Here is a 13,694-nt window from a genome sequence, read left to right as displayed (position 1 = left end):
TTGGCAAAGACTCAATGGCAGGCAGGGGAACGGGAAAGTTTTACAGTAAACAAAAAGGGAAGATTTCAGGTATCCTCTGATAAGAGGTTGTTGACCCAAGGTAGCTGGAGGTGGGCTAACTAGGGTCCTATGTGATTGGTTTGGGGAGCATATTTGGCTTTCTCTAGTTGTCCAAAGTTATAAAGGTGGCAAAAATTAAGGAAGCTGGAAGTTCTTAATTAAGTCCTGACTGTTTTGGGCTGATTGTTAACAGAGGTTATTTGGTTTCCTGGACTGGCTGCTGCAGACTATGGGTCAATGTCCTGTTTTTATATACAGTCTGGCCATTGTCCATTCATAGATCCAGTTTATCATCCATGTATGCTAGTTAGTGGGGATCATATGATGGCCATTCACTCAAAGTATGAAAATGCACCTTTGAGGACAGAGCCAAAACTTTGGAAGGTGTCATCACCAGGTCAACACCATAGCTGCTTTTTTTTTTTTTTTTTTTTTTTTTAAAGAGACGAGACCAATCCAATATGACTCTTATAGGCAGAGAGGTTTTGATTGATATGGTCAATGGATGGATCCCACTGCCATATGTTCATTGTTGCACTTCTTTTTACCATAAAGTTGGTCCTTTAGGTTTAGGCATTATTCTATGGGATTTTACATTCATAAATCAGATCTCCTATGAGCCCCTGAATAGTGTGGACTGCCCCAAAAGTTGCAGGCTTGGAAACTATTCCATATGTGAAATAGCTGTCAATTCCTGTAAGAACAAATTATTGCTGTATGTATCAAAAACATTTCTTTTGCTATGCAGAAGCTCTTTAGCTTGTCTCATGTGTCTATTTTTGGTTTTGTTACAGTTGCTTTTCAGGACTTAGCTATAAATTCTCTACTAAGTCCAATGTTGAGAAGAGTATTTCTCAGGTTATCGTCTAGCATTTTTATAGTAGGAAGTCTTACATTTAAATAGTTGATTCATTTTGAATTAATTTTTGTATATGGTGAAAAGTAGGGGTCCAATTTTACTCTTTGACATTTGGCTAGCCAGTTATTCTAGCACCACTTATTGAATAGAGAGTCCTTTCCTCATTGCTTGTTTCTTTTTTTTTTTTTTTTTTTTTTTTTTTTGAGACGGAGTCTTGCTCTGTCGCCCAGGCTGGAGTGCAGTGGCCGGATCTCAGCTCACTGCAAGCTCCGCCTCCCGGGTTTACGCCATTCTCCTGCCTCAGCCTCCCGAGTAGCTGGGACTACAGGCGCCCGCCACCTCGCCCGGCTAGTTTTTTGTATTTTTTAGTAGAGACGGGGTTTCACGGTGTTAGCCAGGATGGTCTCGATCTCCTGACCTCGTGATCCGCCCGTCTCGGCCTCCCAAAGTGCTGGGATTACAGGCTTGAGCCACCGCGTCCGGCCCTCATTGCTTGTTTCTATCAGCCTTGTCAAGGGTTGTGGGTGTGTGGCTTTATTTCTGGGTTCTCCATTCAGCTCCATTGGTTTATGCATCTGCTTTTGTACGGTGCCATGCTATTTTGGTTACTGTACCCTTATAGTGTAATTTGAAGTCAGGTAGCGTGATGCCTCCAGCTTTGTACTTTTTGCTTAGGATTCCTTTAGCTATTTTGGGCTCTTTTTTGTTCCATATGAATTTTATAATAGTATTTCTAATTCTCTGAAGAATAACATTGGTAGTTTGATAGGAATAGTGTTGAATCTGTAAATTGCTTTGGGCAATATGGCTGTTTTAACAATAGTGATTTTTCCAATCCTTGAGAATGGAATGCTTTTCTATTGATTTGTATTGTCTCTCATTTATTTCAGCAGTGTTTTGTAGTTCTTCTCATAGAGACCTTTCACCTCCTTGGTTAGTTGTATTCCTAGGTATTTCATTTTCCTTTTGACTATTGCAAATGGAACTATGCTCCTGATTTGATGCTCAGTCTAAACAATATTGGCATACAGAAATTCTACTAAATTTTGTACATTGATTTTGTATCCTGAAATTTTACTAAAGTCATTTATGCATTCTAGGTAGCGTTTGGCAGAGTCTTCAGGATTTTCTAGGTATAGAATCATATCATCAGCAAAGGGAGATAGTTTGACTTCTTCTTTTCCTATTTGGATGCCCTTTATTTCTTTCTCTTTCCTGAATGCTCAAACTAGGACTTCCAGGACTAGGTTGAGCAGGAGTGCTGACAGTGGGCATCCTTGTCTTACTCCAGTTCTCAAGGAAAATTGTTCGAGCTTTTGCCAGTTGAGTAAGATATTGGCCATGGGTTTGTCACAGATGGATCTTATTATTTTGTGGTATGTTCCTCTGATGCCAAGTCTGTTTAGGGTTTTTACCATGAAGGGATGTTGGATTTATCAAAGGCTTTCTTTGTATCTATTGAGATGATTATATGGTTTTTGCTTTTAATTCTGTTTGGTGGTAAAGCACATTTATTGATTTGCATACATTGAAACAGCTTGCATTCCATTCCTAATTGTGATGTATTAACTTTTTTATATGCTGCTGGATTTTGTTTGCTAATATTTTATTAAAGATTTTTCTGTCTATGTTCATCAGGAATATTGGCCTGAAGGTTTGTTTTTTCAAATCCAGATTTGCATATCTGGCTCATACTGGCTTCATAGAATGAGTTAGGGAAACAACCTTCCTCCTTGATTTTTTGGAATAGTTTTGTGTTGGATTGCTTTCAGTCTGGTAGAATTTAGCTGGGAAACCAACTAGTTCAGGGCTTTTTTGGTTGGTAGGTTTTTCATTGTTGATTACATTTCATAAGTTGATATTGGTCTATTCAGGGTAACAGTCTTTTCCTGATTCAATCTTGGAAAATTGTGTGCTTACAGGAAAGTATCCATTTCTTCTAGATTTTCTAATTTGTGTGCTTAGAGTTATTCATAATAGTTTCTGAAGGTCTTTTGTATTTCTGTGGGGTCAGTTATGATATTGATTTTAAAAACACTTTTTTCATTTCTGATTGTGCTTTCTTGGATCTTCTCTTCCTTTTTCTTTGTTAAACTAGCTAGTGGCCTATCGATTTTATTTATTTTTTTGAAAAACCAAGTCTTGGTTTTATTGATCTTTTGTATGGATTTTTACATGTCAATTTCATTAAATTCTTCTCCAATTTCAGTGGTTTATTTTTCTTCTGCTAGCTTTGGGATTTTCTCCCCCCTAGTTTCTTTCCCTTAGTTGACCTAGTTTCTTCCTTTCCAGAGATAGATTGTTAATTTGAGATTTTTTTAACTTCTTGATGAAGACATTTAGGGCTATAAACTTTCCTCTTAACACTGCCTTGGCTGCATCCAGAGATTTTGGTAAGTTGTGTCCCTATTTTCATTAATTTCAATTTTTTTTTTGATTTCTGCCTTAATTTTGATATTGACCCAGGAGCTATGCAGGAGTAAGTTATTTAATTTCATGTATTTGTATAGTTTGAGGAGATCTTGATAGTGATTTCTACTATTATTGTACTGTGATTCAAGAATGTGCTTGGTATGACTGCAATCATTTTGAATTTATTGAGACTTTTTTATTATCAAGCATGTGGTTGATCTTAGAATATATTCTGTGTGCAGACGAGAAAAATGTATACTTTTTGGTTGTTGGATGTAGTGTGCTGTAGCTGTCTGAGGTCCAGTTGGTCAAGTGTCAAGTTTAAATCCAGAGTTTCTTTGTTAACTTTCTGCCCTGATGATCTAACACTGTCAGTAGGATGTTCAAGCCTCCCACTAGTATTTTGTGTTTCTCTAAGGTTTTTCATTGGCCAAGAAGAACTTATTTTATGAATCTGGGTGCTCCAATGCTGGGTGCATGTATACTTAGAATAGTTAAGGCTTCTTGTTGGATTGTACCCTTTATCATTATATAATGCCCTTTATTGTCCTTCTTGATTTTTGATTTAATGTCTGTTTTACCTGATATAAGTATAGTGACTCCTGCTCTTTTTTCCTTTCAGTTTGCATGGTAGAATTTTCTCCATTCTTTTACTTTGAGCCTGTGGGTGTTATTACATGTGAGATGGGTTTCTTGAAGAAAACTGACATTTGGAGTTTATCTTTTTATCAGGCTTTCCACTCTGTGACTTTTAAGTGGGCATTAAGCCTATTTATATTCAAGGTTACTATTGATATGAGTGATTTTAATTTTGTCATTGTGTTGTTAGCTGGCTGTCATGTAGACTTAATTATGCAGTTGCTTTATAGTGCTTATGGGCTACGTGCTGAAGTGTGTTTTGGGGTAGCAGGCTCTTTCAATTCTATGTTTAGCACTCCCTCACCAGGTCTCCCTCATCAGGGACCTGAGGATCTGAGGACCCCCTCACCAGGTCCACTTCTGGGGATCTCTTCTAAGTCTGGTGTAGTTTAAATATATTCCCTCAGAATTTGCTTTTCTGAGAAGGATTTTATTTCCTCTTTACTTAAGAAGTTTAGTTTGGCAGCATATGAAATTCTTGGTTGGAATTTTTTTTTTTCTTTAAGATGCTAAAAATAGGCCCCCTATCTCTTCTGGCTTAAAAGGTTTCTGCTGAAAGGTCTGCTGTTAGCCTGATGGGTTCCCTTTGTAAGTTACATGCCCCATCTTTCTTGCTGCCTTTAAGATTTTTTCTTTTGTGTTGACTTTGGTGAATCCGATGACCACGTGCCTTGGGGATGGTCGTTTCTTACAGTATCTGGCTAGGGTCCTCTATATTTCTTGGATTTGCAGGTCAACCTCTCTAGTGAGATCAGGGAAATTTTCATGGACTACATCCCCAAATATATTTTCCAAGTTGCTTATTATTTCTTGTTCTCTCTCAAGAATGCCAATGAGTCACAGATTTGGTCTGTTTGCATAATTGCATATTTCTCAGAAGTTTGGTTCATTTTTCTTTATTCTTTTCTCTTTATATTTGCCTGACTGAGTTGACTCAATTACCTGTCTTCAAGCCCTGAGATTCTTCTCTCTGCTTGGTCTATTCTGCTGTTACTACTTCTGATTGTATTTTGAAATTCTCGTAGTGAATTTTTCAGCTCAAGAAGTTCAATTTGGGTCTTTCTTAAAATGGCTTCTTAGTCTTTGAACTCTTGAATCATTTTACTGAATTGCTTTGCATCCTTGAATTGAGCTTCAACTTTCTCCTGGTCTTGATAAGCTTCCTAGCCATTCAGATTCTGAATTCTATGTCTGTCATTTCAGACATTTCAGACTGATTAACCATTGCTGGGGACCTAGTGGGCCTATCTGGAGGTAATGGGACACTCTGGTTTTTTGAATTGCCAGAGTTCTTATGCCGATTTTTTCCCATCTGAGAAGGCTGGTGTTCCTTTAACTGTGATGGAAATCTCATACAGTCAGTTGGCTTTGTTTCTGGAAGTTTTCAGAGGGCTGAGGCTCTGTACAGGATCTTTGTTGTTGAATTCTTGCCCTTGGTTTATCAACAGGGAGAATTTGCAGAGTGATTTTTTGTTCTTGTTGTAGTTTGGGCTGTGATCCAGTAGACAGTGCTTGAGAACAATGGATGGAAGATGGGCTCTTACTTGGCAGCATGGCTCCTTTGTGTATCCTTGGATTTGTAGCCATGCTCTGCAGTGCAAGGGGGAGAGAAGTGACCCCTTCACCAGATCCATTCCTGGGGATTGGGGGAGCCACCTCTGATGACTGGCACTTTGCCAGCAATTCCATTTATTTATTTATTTATTTATTTATTTATTTATTTATTTATTTATAATTTTATATTTCAGCCTCAGGGCTCCCTTGGACAGAGGTCCAGCAGGGAAATAGGCCATATCCTTACTGGACCTGCTCTGTGGAGGGAGGCATGTGTAGGTTCTAGGCCAACCTGTGAACCAGTGCAATTCATCCTTCTCAGTTTTCTGAGAGTGTGGGGTCCTCCCCGACTTGAGTGCAAGGCACAGATCCTGAGCCATGGGCCATGGCCCTGGGGTATAAGGACCCGCTTGCAGCTCCCTCCTCCAGACCCTTGGGACTGGGTCCCAGGTGCACTACAGGATCTGAAGGGCTCCCAGGCTTCCAGAATGCACTTAGGTGGTACAAAGCACCCAGGCTGGGCAGTGGAGCCATGCCATGTATAGGCTTCTGCAGGGTGGCCAGGCAGGAGCCCTGGGAGGGGCTGGCAGGCAGGTAGCCTGTGGGACAGGTGTGCCCCAGTCCCACAGGGAAGGTGGCCCTGCTTTCTCCTCAGTTAGGGCCAGAGACTGTCAAAGGGAGATAGGTTAGCTAGGGTCAGAGCCTGTCAAAGGGAGATAGGCAGGCCTTGGTGGGTTAGGCTCCGCCAAAGCTCTCCCTAGTACAAAGGTTCCTGGCACCATGCTTGCAGCAGCTCTGTCTAAGCACATGTCTAATCTCTGATGACATCCACCTACCAGCTGAAATGTCCATGGCAGGTGTGAGGTCTCCAGTCTCCAAGTCCCTTCACTTACCCCTTCCTCAGACACTGCATAAGGCCAGGCAGGAGCCTTAGCATTCAGTTACCCTGCTTGGAGTTTCCAGCTTCCTCCCTCTTCAGCCTCAGGGTCTGCATCTTTTCTACATCCACATTCAGCATCTTCTTTACAAAGATCTATTCAAATTATGTTGATTTAGTCAAAATCTTGGCCTCTCTCTAAGGGAGCAGCACTTCCCAGCAGCATCAAATTGGCCATCTTAAGACCCAGTTGGTATATGATTTTTAAATATTTAATAGAAACTTTAAAATATTTGAAAAATTAATCTTACATTATCACACTGCTCATTCTGAATTGTCAGCTTCCATGAGTTGAATCATTAACTTAACTGTCTGAACTATGTATTCTTCAAATTAAAACAAATGACATACCTGGAATAATTTTTTCTAAAGGTGGACAACATGATATTTCTGTAGTATTATTAAATTACTAATATTTGGGCAGCACTTAACAAGTTAGATAACTGACTTGATAGTTTGTAAAACTAATCTCATTGACACTTCTTCTAGTCCAGATATTATTTTCTCTAATAAACAACCATTGTTTATAAAAATCACTGTCAAAGAAAGATTAAAATAGATTTAATGAACTAAAAGAAGTGGAAGGTTTGTTTATTAAGAGGAAGAGTTCAGAGATCTGAGCTCAATATAAGATGAGCATACATCTTAAATGAAATAAAGAGAATAATAGGAAAGAAAGAAGTCAAATGAATATCTAAACATTTTTCATCAAGGAAAATATAGGAAAAAACATTTGCCTATATTTTCATAAAGGCAAAATGTAAATATCTAATTAAAGTGCAGTTGTAAAGAAGGACAGGCAATACAGCTTTATTAACATACAGCTGTTGTTTATTGATTGTCCAACATCCTTGATGAAGATTAGATTTTATCACCTACTGGGTCCTCAGGGTCCACCCGGGAGGTGGTGGGTTTTGACAGTTGACAAACACAGCTGAACTTGACCTATTATTCACAGCTGGTTTTCTTTTTTTTTTTTTGGAGACAGAGGCTGGAGTGCAGGGACGCAATATAGGCTCACTGCAAGCTCCGCCTCCTGGGTTCACGCCATTCTCCCGCCTCAGCCTCCCGAGTAGCTGGGACTACAGGCGCCCGCCATCACGCCCGGCTAGTTTTTTGGATTTTTAGTAGAGACGGGGTTTCACCGTGTTAGCCAGGATGGTCTCGATCTCCTGACCTCGTGATCCGCCCGCCTCGTCCTCCCAAAGTGCTGGGATTACAGGCGTGAGCCACCGCGCCCGGCCCACAGTTGGTGTTCGATATGAATTTTTGTGAATAAAGTTTTCTATTACTAAATTTTTAATAGTAAAATGGAGAACGTTTTTCTTATTGCCATTGTTTTTTTCTTTTCTTTTTATACAATTACATTATTTTACAGCATCTTTTAATACCGTCAACCTATAGAAGATAGTCAGAATGTGGTTGTATTTCCTTACAGGTTCTACTGACTTAGAAGTGTTCTGAAGTTGAAGGTTATGATTCTTTCTCATTTTGTTTCAAAACAGGATCCCCATTTCCCTAACGTAGGATTCGAGGGCACAAGCAGAGGAGGAAAGGGGGGTCAAAGTCAGAACCGCCTAGAAGGCAACGAGAAGCAGAAGCGCGGGCCTGCCAGATGCTCTGCAGAGTCACTCACCTGCGGGCTGCGGAAGGCCACAGAAGGAACTCAGCATCCACCGGCCACATTGTGCTCCCCGGAGCGGAGGACAGAGCCGAGTTTCTTCAGGCAGTGGCTCCAGCCAGCTCTGCCCCACAGGTAACGAGCGCGCAGCTGCCACACACCGCAGGCAGCGCGGACAGATCAGCCTTCCTGGGGCGCCCGCGTGTGGAGGGCGCCGCCCTGGTCGCTGTTGGGAGCCCCGCAGGCCCGTGGCCTTCTGCCTGGTTCTCCCACCTCTGCAAGCCTCGCCTTCAGGACTCCGCCTGACCTTCCTCTTTTCTGTTGGAGAGACTCACGGGACCGTCTGTCTGGACGATGTGTGCACATTTCTTACCACGACTCCTCTGCACACCGGGTCCAGGCACCGCTGCGCTGGGGACGGCACAGCTGAACTGTGCAGGCAGCGAAGGGGACTCACGGGGACCGCTCAGCTCCCTGAGGGCGCAGCCCACCTGGTCCCGGGGGGAATAAACTTCCGCGGTTTTCAGTGACCCAGTTTGTGGCACGGCACATGTTGAAAAGTTAAATTCTGGGCGCGTTACTTCAGAGATGCACTGTGAGCAGCTTTGAACGGCGCAATGACCTGTTCACCGAACAGCGCCCTCTGTAGCCCAGAGCTCAGAACGGGCCTTTTCATGATGTTCCTGCATTGCGTTTACAGCCTCCCTGCGAGGGGGTTGCGCGCACAGGCGGACCTCGTTTATTGTGCCTTGCTCTATCGCGCCTTGCTCTATGATGCCTGGCAGATACCGCATTTTTTTTTAACAAATTGAAAGTTTGTGTCAACTCTGTTGGGGCACCTCTATGGGTGCCATTTTTCCAACAGCTTGTGTTCGCTTCATATCTCTGTGTCACATTTTGGTAATTCTTGTAGTATTTCGAATTTTTTCATTATCATTATGTCTGTCATGGTGATCTGTAATCAGTGATCTTTGATTTTACTTTGTAATTGTTTTGGAGAACCAACAACGGCACCCACTTAAGACAGAAAACGTAATAAATGTCAGGTGTGTTCCGAGTGCTCCAATGACCAGCTGCTCCCTATCTCTCTCCCTCCCCTCAGGCCTCCCTATTCCCTGAGACACAATTGTGGAATTACACCATTAATAACCTACAGCGGCCTCTAAGTGTTCAAGTGAAAGGAAGAGACACACATCTGTCACTTTAAATCGAAAGCTAGAGATGATTAAGCTTAGTGGGGAAAGCCTGTTCAAAGTTGAGAAAGGTTGAAAGCAAGGCCTTGTGTACCCAGGAGTTAGCCCAGCTGTGAATGCAAAGGAAAACCTCTTAAAGGAAATTAAAAGTGCTGCTCCAGTGAACACATGAATGACAAGAAAGCGAAACAGCCTTATGGCTGATTTGGAGAAAGTTTGAGTGGTCTGGATAGAAGATCAAACTAGCCACAACATTCCCTCAGGCCAAAGCCTACTCCAGAGCAAGGCCCCAACTCTCCTCAGTTCCACAAAGGCTGAGAGGAGTGAGAAAGCTACAGAAGAAAAGTTTGAAAGTAGCAGAGGTTGGTTCATGAGATTTAAGGAAATAAACCATGCATACAAGTGATTCCCGCCAATAAAATGTCATGAGATAAGAACTTTTTGCAAATTTGCTCACTGTTGATTCCCTAGCCCTAAAACAATGCCTGCCACACGGTGGCCATGGAATAGCTACAGGATGAGGGGTCAGAAGCTGCATCAGGATGAACAATCACTCGTGAACAAGGCAAAACAAAGGACATTTTCAGATGAGCCAAAACTGAAAGGGTTGATTGCCCCCATCTTTTCATGCTTGTCAAGTAGAATTGTAAGAAGAAATGCCCAAGAAATGGGAAAGAAGCACCCCAAATTCTGCATAAATTTAAGAAGTTTAAAGTACACACTGGCTGCATAAATACCACAGTAATAATCATAACTAATACTGAGGGTAAAGACAACCTAGAGTGAAAATCCTGGCAGAAGCCAACACAATAACATGAGAGATCGGGGAGGAGAATTAGAACTAAAAGACTCTTGAGTTGGTTGTGGAGGACAGCAAGGATACTGATACATTTTCAGTTTATGAAACAAAACCTCAGGTTAAAAGGAAAGTTATTTTCAGATTATATACTTTTCTTAATGTCTGTTTCTTATAAGATCCTATTTAAAGATAAAGATTTAGAAATAGCAAAAGAGAAAGAATAGAAACAGGTATACCAGGCATATATTAACTAAAAGAAAGCTGCTGTACCTATTGGACTTAATAGACTTAAAGCAGAAAGCATTAAAGGTATAAAAATAGGTGTCACTGGTTAAGGATTTTTAAAAAGAAACCAATTCATAAGAAAGAGAAAAATTACAAATAAATATTAGTAAATTCATAACCAAACTAGGATTTTTTTTTTTTTTTTTTTTGAGATGGAGTCTTGCTCTGTCACCCAGGCTGGAGGGCAGTGGCGCGATCTCAGATCACTGCAACCTCCGCCTCCTGGGTTCAAGCGATTGTCCAACCTCAGACTCCTGAGTAGCTGGGGTTACAGGCGCACTCCACCACATCTGGCTAATTTTTGTATTTTTAGTAGAGATGGAGTTTCACCATGTTGGCCAGGCTGATCTTGAACTCCTGACTTCAGGTGATCTGCCCACCTCAGCCTCCCAAAGTGCTGGGATTATAGGAATGAGCCACTACACCCGGCCCAAACTGGGATATTTTTAACACAGTTCTGTCATTATCTAATGCAGTGGTCCCCAACCTTTTTGGCACTAGGGACCAGTTTCATGGAAGACAATTTTTCCACAACTGGCATGGATGTGGGGTGTGGCGGGGGAGGTTGGATGATTCGAGTACACTAAACTTACTGTGCACTTTATTATTATATTCATTATATTGTAATGAATTAATTATAAATTATATAATTCGCCACAATGTAGAACAAATAGGAGCCCTGAGCCTTTTTTTTTTTTTTTTTTTTTGACAAAATCTCACACTGTAACCCGGGCTGGAGTGCGATGGCACTATCTCAGCTCACTGCAACCTCTGCCTCCCAGGTTCAAGCGATTCTCCTGCCTCAGCCTCTGAGTAGCTGAGATTACAGGTGCCTTCCACCATGCCCAGCTAATTTTTTGTTATTTGTTTTTTAGAAGACATGGGGTTTCTCTATGTTGACCAGGCTGGTCTCGAACTCCTCACCTCGTGATCTGCCCACCTTGACCTCTCAAAGTGCTGGGATTACAGGCGTGAGCCACCGCACTCGGCGCCCTGAGTTTTTTTCCCAGCAACTAGAGGGTGTCATCTTGGGGTGAAGGGAGACAGCGAGAGATCATCAGGCATTAGATTCTCTCAGGGAGTGCACAACCTAGATCCCTCGCTTGCACAGTTCACAGGAGGGTTCGCGCTCCCATGAGAATCGAATGCTGCCACTGATCTGAGGGAGGCGGAGCTCAGGCCTAATGGAGCGATGGGGAGCAGCTGTATATACAGATAAAGCTCCCCTGGCTTGCTCACCTCCTGCTGTGCAGCCCAGTTCCCAAGAGACCTAGGAGTTACCCAGAGGATGGCATTTTAGAGTCCAGGCGAGACTTCGGGAAAGAATATGGTGGTTTTTAGGACAATGAGCTGACCATACTGTGCGAATAAGTAACACCCATTTATCCAGGTTGCTGCTCGAGCCATGTAGCCAGGTCGACCCAGAAAAGCTAAAACACAAGCCCCTGACTGAGATCTGATGGTGTTTACAGAGGCATCCAAACCTGGGTGCACTTACACACTGGCACGGAAGCCACAGGCTCACAGTTCTTGGATAAGAACCCGGAAAACATGCATTAAGCAGGGTAAGCCCCAAATTCTCTGGACAGCTGCTGCTGTGGGGAACTTGCCTACAGGGCTCAAGTATTTGCTAACCCGCAAGTCTCCACACCTCTGCACACTCACAGGTAAAGGCACCTACCCACGTGGGTTCCTGGTGACATCACTCACCTGTCTGCTTGTTAAGAAACTGCACAGCTTCCAAACCATCAGGGTAGGTCATGTGTGTCGTCTGAGCATTTGCATAATAGTAAATCTGTAAGCACCAGAAACACCTATGTTGGGAGGCAGTTTGTGTTATCATTTTGAACCTGGATTTAATCTAGTAAAGTCCTTCCTGCAGGTGGGTCAAAGCACCGTCCCAGCAGGTGGGAGTGGGCTGACCTCGTCCATGGACACACTCCACAGCAAGGAGGCATGGGGAGAGGGCTTGTCACCCAAGCCCAGAAGTCAAGACACTGTGGCTGTAGGCTAGTGGGAGAGAGGACTGGACCGAGGTGGAGTTCCCAGTCCTTCACCTGGGAGAAACGCACGTTGCACTGGCATTTTGCAGCCTCTGCTTCTAAGTCGGTGGGCGCAGCTGAGCCCCGGACCGTCAGCACCAGGACTTGGGACCACGTTTTGTGTTGTATTAAAGCGTTTATCTCCCACTCGTACGCTTGCTCTGGGGTCAGGGTGGCCACAGTGACAACTGCCACATTCAACACCTGATACAAATAACGCACAGAGACACCACCTGCCATGGCTGCGGTGCTCTTTCTAAATGCAGATCATTAACCTTGAAGCTTCCAGGCAAACCCATTAGCTGGATCCCCAGACAAAATAAAATCCCAAGAAAAATGTTCCCACTCATCCCCCCACTGAAGATGTTGCAAAGGGCAGAACAGAATGTGGGTTTTTCTCGGGAGAACAGAAAACAGGCGGGACCTGTGTTCCCAGACTCCCCCGCCAGGTGCCTACTTTTACATCACACGGAAGTTCACAGCCCAAATTCCCTGCCATAGAGAAAATAATTTCATTTTATTGACATTTCTTGTAAAATATAGCATGTTACAAGTGGACCACTAGCTAGGGCTTAGAAGTATGTGTGCTATTCTTGCCTTCCAGTCTATTAATGTCAATTGAGAACTGTAAATCAAAATGATAAAAAATGAAACTTTGACTTGGGAAACTCTTAAGCCATGAAAAATATTAATCTTGTTTGACTATGTGCTAAATGCAACCAACTGAAATCTGTAAAAAAAAGAAAAGTCTCTGTTTGAAAGACTGTACCTCAGGAACTAAAGAGACATTTGGAATCATCTTAATTTTCTGCTCTTGTCAAGAAGATGCAACCATCTCTTGACACTCCGCATGTCACTTCCCCAAGATGAAAAGGTCACCTTCTCAGGTCTCCCTCAGGGGAACTAGGTGGGCCACCCTTGCAGAAGCCACTCAGCCCACCTAACTGCAGTTCTGCAATGTTTGGGGAAGAACCAGTGAACTCATCAGGTTGAACGTGGCTGAGAAATCCACCTTCAGAACTCTCTAAGACTGACGAGCTTCCGTCTAAAAAGCAAATAAGTTAAATTTAAAAAGATAGTGCATATACATTGTGGAAGTATCATTATCCTAATGCGATTGCTACATTCAGTTTAAGCGAACGTATGAACACGTTCTCTCTTGTTCATGAGATTACTATACACATGTCAGATCAGTTCAACAACAAATGATCCTGTAAGGAACATTAATTCTTTACTGAATACACTCCATGGTGTTTCTTGGGCATCACTCTCTTCCGAGTATTCTGACGGATC

General features: G+C 42.6%; 1 long non-coding RNA gene across 1 annotated transcript in view; it reads right to left on the bottom strand.

Moving 5' to 3' along the window:
• The window catches only part of LOC135970017 (uncharacterized), a 38,517-nt gene extending 29,843 nt beyond the window's left edge, over nucleotides 1-8,674 (bottom strand). The window contains exon 1 of the long non-coding RNA XR_010585392.1: nucleotides 8,098-8,674. This is a non-coding gene — a long non-coding RNA (uncharacterized lncRNA). The remainder of the gene's footprint in view (nucleotides 1-8,097) is intronic.
• Between the last annotated feature and the right edge of the window lie 5,020 nt (nucleotides 8,675-13,694).

This window comes from Macaca fascicularis, chromosome 3, assembly GCF_037993035.2.
Source record: "Macaca fascicularis isolate 582-1 chromosome 3, T2T-MFA8v1.1".
Taxonomy (NCBI): Eukaryota; Metazoa; Chordata; class Mammalia; order Primates; family Cercopithecidae; genus Macaca; species Macaca fascicularis.
This window is presented reverse-complemented; position numbering and strand designations above follow the sequence as displayed.